The sequence below is a fragment of the Typopeltis vanoorti genome, chromosome 22, assembly GCF_054136105.1.
Source record: "Typopeltis vanoorti isolate ZY-2024b chromosome 22, IOZ_Tvanoo_1.0, whole genome shotgun sequence".
In the NCBI taxonomy this organism is placed as follows: Eukaryota; Metazoa; Arthropoda; class Arachnida; order Uropygi; family Thelyphonidae; genus Typopeltis; species Typopeltis vanoorti.
Genome location: NC_143570.1, coordinates 42103898 through 42110207, shown reverse-complemented (window position 1 = coordinate 42110207; position 6310 = coordinate 42103898). Strand labels below are relative to the sequence as shown.

The 6310-nt window shown below is 33.1% G+C and overlaps 1 pseudogene; it reads left to right on the top strand.

The window, feature by feature from the left end:
• Positions 1-2962: 2962 nt before the first annotated feature.
• LOC150094352 (SCAN domain-containing protein 3 pseudogene) lies at positions 2963-3595 on the top strand (annotated as a pseudogene).
• Positions 3596-6310: the final 2715 nt, after the last annotated feature.

The window sequence follows — 6310 nt, the reverse complement described above, 5'->3', positions numbered from 1 at the left end:
TTTACTCCAGTTGATGGTCTGTAACACTGCAAAATGCAAAGGAACAAAAATCCAGTTTTAGAAAATCCGATATAGTCACTGTAAGAAATGTCACTATCATTCAGTTACTTTACTGAACGTGCCGATGAAGTTTTTAATACTTCCGTATCATTTTTTTTAAATCCACATAGTAAGCCCTAATAGAACTTTAAAATAGTCGGAGATGAAATGGAAGATCATAATGTTCTGTCGAATTTATTAATTCCAAATAAGTATTTTAAATTTGGGACAGGAAAGTAATCCTTAGAATTAAATGATTTTCAAGAAATAAATTTATTAATTTGATTCAAAATTAGAGTTGTGAAGAAAGACGATGAGAATTACATTTTTTTTTTTTAATGCGACAATAGTAAATTTCAGTACTTTAATCTTTTGAATTTTGGTTTATTTAATTAAATGAACTCACAAAGAAGATCATAAATTCCTGTAATATAGTCACTCGAAATTATCTTTTATCATTTTTAATTATTATTACCTCTACTGATACATATTCAATACCGTTGAGTCTCTGCTGATGTGACCCCCCCCCCTTAAACACATAAAAAGTTTGCTAAAAAGAATGCAAGATTTATTCAAACGTCGGGAAGCAAGGATCAACATTGTTGAAGTAATATGCCATCCCTAGGCAATCACTTCCCTCTCCCCCTTCCTAAATTAACGAAAATATATAAAATTAAAACCAAAAAACTGCGTTTTTATGATTGATATATTTTTATTAAATAAATATGCAGAACGTTTTATATGAACATCGTATTATATTATATGAAGTGTATGAATATTATTCGCATTTTTCTTTATGATAGTGAAATATACTGTTTAAAAAAAAATAACCTATTAGTCCTTATAAGGACTGGCTTAAAGGGGCGAAGCAAGAATGCTTTTCATCTTCCCCGTTATCTGTAAAGGACAGTGTAGGGATATGAGCTATTAAAGCTCTGATCATGGCAGGAGAGTAACATCAATAGCCGAGACTCAGTTAGAACTTCATTAGCTACAGCATTGCCATCCATTACCCTCGAAGGGTATAGGTCTAGTCTTTTCCTCTCTGTATATTAATCACCCCACACCTTTTTAAACTTATTATTGAAATATTTTATAATTTATAGAAAGGTTTGTAAAAGGGTCATATATTTTCTTTGGTTATTTTTGGATAGTATTTGGTATGAGATGTAATTTTATCTTTTTTTAAATAAAACTATAATTTAATAAATATAGAAAAAAATTTAAAACTAACATTTCTATTTAATAAAAATAAACAACACACTATGACTTAAATATCATCATTGAATTGATGTAATTTTTACTAGTTTATTTAATAAAACATGCACTAATTATAGCATTATGGAAATACGTTTTCTATATTATGTCAATCTTTGATTGTGTACTGGATTAATTAATGCATGCTTATTAGCTAAGGGTACTTATTTAGCATTATGGAAATACATTTCCTTCCACAGAATTAAACCTCCCAAAGAAAAACCATTATAGGTTTGAGTCTAGTTACTGACTAGAGAATTTTTTTTTCTATACATTTCTTCATATCCAGAGTTAATTCATCTTTGGAACAGCAAGTAGGATTTTCCTGCCAGACGGTTTTGAATCCGCAGGGCAAAAACTTGACCATAGCATTCACGCTATTTCAGGCATGATATATATTATCTCTTAAATATTAGTACTAATAGATGGCGCCACCTGACTGTCATAATTTTTCTCTTGGAAGGCTCGAGTCATTGATAGCTTCGATCTCACTTTATGATTGTTAAAGGATTTTGATCGACTGCCTAAGATCTTCGAAAGGCTGGGGCTAAAGAAACTTCGCTTATTCCTTTTTGGAGATAAAAATCAATAAAGGATTTATTTTTTACGGATTATCTAATTAATAATACTTATCAGGTAATTAATAATATAATATTAATGGTTAATTACAATTAATCCCTAATATCAGTGTAATATTAGCTGTTTAATTAATATATATATATATATATATATATATATATATATATATATATATATATATATATATACTTAATAATGCAATCATTTAATTCCAGTCTTATGTGGATGATGCTACAAATATTGAACTCAAGGCATAAATTAATTATATACAACTATAACATTATTCGAATTTGCCAAGTTCATAGGTAAAATAAGATGTTACTAATGAAAAGAGCATTCTTCAGTTATTTAATCCTAATACTTAAAAAATTAATTAAATTTAAAATAACCAATAAAAAATTTTAAAATTTCATAACATTTTTAAAACAAAAGATAACTTTTAAAATAAATCTTTGATAATTAGAATTTTGTGTTTACACCTTCTAATAATTTATATCTATATTTTATAAATTGAAAAAAAAACACGTTAAAAATTCATTTTATCGCGTTCGTCCGTATTGTTTTCTAAATATTGTGTTGTGGTATTACGGAAAATAAGTTATTTCTTTCGTAAAATTTGAAACTCTACAAAATGGAGACAAAAAAGTCAAACCTTCTTTAGTAGAGGCAAGGACAATATTCAGGAGAAAAGTAGTGATGGTACCGAAAATATGCCAAGTACTAGTGCTTCAAGTTTAGAAGAAACAAAGAAAAGGAAATATATTGATACTTCGGAATGTGCAATACAAACCAAAAAAAGAAAAGGAAACTGATAAGCCACTGGACTTTTTTTTCAAAGATTACGTGACCAGATGAAAAGTCAAAAAAAGTGAAATGAAAATGATGACGATTAGTGACAAGTCGCTGCTTCGAGCGTCTTATTTAGTTGCTCTTCGAAGAGCTAAAACGAAAAAACTGTTTATTATTGGAGGAGTTAGTAAAGCCTTGCATCTTAGATGTCGTACAAGAAATTTTGTGTCCTCAAGCCACTAAAAAACTGGATGCTATATCGCTTTCGGACACCACCATTCAGAGGAGAATTATTGATATGGCCACCGATATTGAAATGCAAGTTGTAGACGGGATAAAAAAATCGAGATGTTTGGAGATTCAACTTGATGAATCAACTGACGTGAGTAACCATGCTATCCTACTTTGCTTCGTGAGGTATAGTGAAGATGAAGACTTAAGGGAAGAACTTCTTTGTTGCCTTGACTTACCTGGACGGACCACTAGTTCGGAGATATTTAATGCTCTTGACGGGTATTTTCAAGCGCAGGGCTTAGGCTGGAGCAAATGCGTCAGAGTGTGTACGGACGATGCTGCGAGCATGACTGGACGTCGCTCAGGAGTAGTTGCGAAAATAAAGGAAGTCGCGCATCCAGAAGTTTTGTCCACTCACTGTATGATCCACCGGGAGCACTTAGCTGCAAAGAAGCTTTCTACTGAACTAAACACTGTGATGAATGACGCGGTGAAGATCGTTAATGAAATTTGTAGTCGACCTATGAACTGCAGATCGTTCACGACACTGTGTGAGAGTATGGACTCACACCACCAATATCTCCATGCAGAAGTGAGGTGGTTATCGAGAGGAAGGGTTCTTGCACGACTTTTCGAAATGAGGGAAGAAGTAGAGCAGTTTCTGCGAGAGCGACAATCTGACCTAGTAGAGCGTTGAATGAGGAATGGATGGCTATGCATATAAGCAGACATCTTTAGCCTTCTTAACGAACTTAATATTTCTCTTCAGGGGTCTTGTACAAATATTTTTACACTGAGAAATAAAATGGATGCGTTCAAAAAGAAGCTGGCTCTTTGGGATAGTCGCGTACAAGAGGAAGATATAGAAATGATTCCACTTTTGGGAGAATTTTTGATTGCTGCTGATGACAACAAGAAAGTCATAATCAACATAATAACTCAACATTTAAGGGCGTTAGCTGAAAACTTTAATAATTATTTCCCTGAAAATGAAGATCCTCGTAAAGGTAACGTCTGGATTAATAATCCCTTCTTGGAAGATTATAAAATCATGCGCACTTGATCCTCGTGAAAAAGAAAAACTGATCCAGTTGTCTTCTGATGTCATTCTGGTGTCCAGACATAAAATGCAACAGTTGTCTCAATTTTGGATATCACTCGAAAAAGAATCCATCTCTGAGTTATGAAGCTATCAAATTGTGGGTCGTTTTTTCGACTTCCTGTTTGTGTGAAAAGACTTTTTCAGCCATGTCAGTAATCAAAACCAAACAGAAAAAATCGAATCGATGTTATTGCAGCGCTTCGTCTCTCAGAAACAACGCTCCAGCCACGTATATCAAATGTTCTAACTTCTAAGCAGCAGCAGCAGATGTCGCACTAGCTAAAAACTGTAATTTTATAACATTGGATTTAATAAATAAAATACTATGTACATTGGTTTATGTTTCTGTCTTAGCCATCATCCGGTCCGCGAAATATTTCTCCTATTTTCCCCGGTCCGCAGGTGTAAAAAGGTTGAAGAACGCTGGGTTAGATGACAAAGATTCTTCTCCTGAGAAACAAAGTGTTCTTATTTTTATTTATTTATTTATTTGTTCTTGTTCTTGTTTTCCAAGCCGCTTTGGGTCTCTAATAATAACCAAGGTCATGCATCGAAATTGTAATGGAAACTCGTCTGTCGCTTGGAAACATTCATAAACATTCAAATTCACAGCGGGATCAGTGGCGTAATTAGAGCTTTTGCTGCCCGGGGGGAAGGTTCCCTGAGTTTGCCGCCCCTCTAAATACACACCAAAAATACTATAACTTAGTCAAAACGACGTATAGGGAAATAAATTAAAGCACTAGGTTTATTTTGAAGTAAAACTTTAATTTCAACATTCTAAAATGTTATTTTTCTTGCTTCTCTGTTAGCAAAATCGTCGATGACATTGGCGAAGTCTATTTCATCACTCAGTTGCTGTTCTAGAGTATGGCAAGATTTCTTAAACGCAAATTACTCATTGTAGATCTTAGGTAATTTTCAATCAATTTTAATTTAGAAAAACTCCTCTCACAACTAGCAACACTTACAGCCATTGTGAGGAAAATTCGCGGTAGTATTACAATAGTTGGAACTGAGTTCTTGAGACTATATTTTAGAATAAATTGCAAAAGTTCAAGGGGACCGTCCTTCCACACCTCCGTTTCGTCTTGCGTAGCAGCAAACAGAAATAAAACTCTGAAGCCTTTTTCTCTCATCGAGGAACCCTCCTTATTAATGTCATCGTGATCATGATTTAGTTGACATTCGTATTTACCATTCAAAAGATTCGATGGAGTAAGGAACAGGGGCGACACCTAGGAATTTTGTCGCCCCATGCAATGGCATATTTTGCCGCCCCTTTCCCCTAAAAAAAACTCTTTTAATGACGTTTTAAAAACCATGATGTTAAGCTAGTCTTCAACATGTCTGATTGCAAATTCTAAATAGTAGCATTAGCTAAGGAAAATTCATAAATTAAATGAAAAATTATCATAAACTATATTTTTTACAGAAAGAGAGAGAACCTTTTAAGGTGAATTTTTTTCTGAAAATGTGCATCGGCATGGGTAATTAAAATCAAGCGAAGACGAGTGTACTCGTCAAACGCAGAGTAAATGCAATTTTGCCGTCTCAAAAAAAAACTTGTCGCCCCGTGCAAATGCATGTGTTGCACCGTCTGCAGTGCCGGCCCTGGTAAGGAAGGCATAAGGACGCAGCTGCCGCGGTATAAACAATAAACAAATAAAGCAATTGCCGTGCTATGTGTTTTATTGTTAAGAATTTGAATTATAGTATAATAGGAAATGTAACCGTTTTGGTATATTTATATTTTATTTATTTTAGTTGTAAGTATAGTTGTTAAAACTAATTATTAAGTAATAAAAATTACTAAGTTAACATAAATAAAAAAAAAATCGTGGAAAAATAAAATTGTGTCTCACCTGAAAACTCCCAAAAAAGTGCTGCCCGGGGCGGACCGCTCCCTCTGCATCCCCTAGCTACGCCACTGAGAGGGATTCAAACTCATACGCTTTGGTTGGAGAGCAGACATCCATTATCTACAATTTGATTCAAATTTTAAAAACTTCAACGACAGAAATCTTAACTTACATTCAAAATAATAATCATACGTTCTGATCTTCCGACGAAGTCTACTAGGCGAAATTTCTTTTCAATCTTGTTTTTTTTTTTTATGAATTACTTTCACTTTTTATCTTTTATTTTAACATTTTTATCTTTCTTTCGATTCCTGTATTGATAAGCATGGTAATATTAAGCTAATGTTCAAGAGAAATCTTGAAATCCATAACTGCTCTGTTTCTTCATTGTCAATAAATAAATAAATAAAAATAAAACGAATCTAAAGGAAAAATTATATTAGAAAAC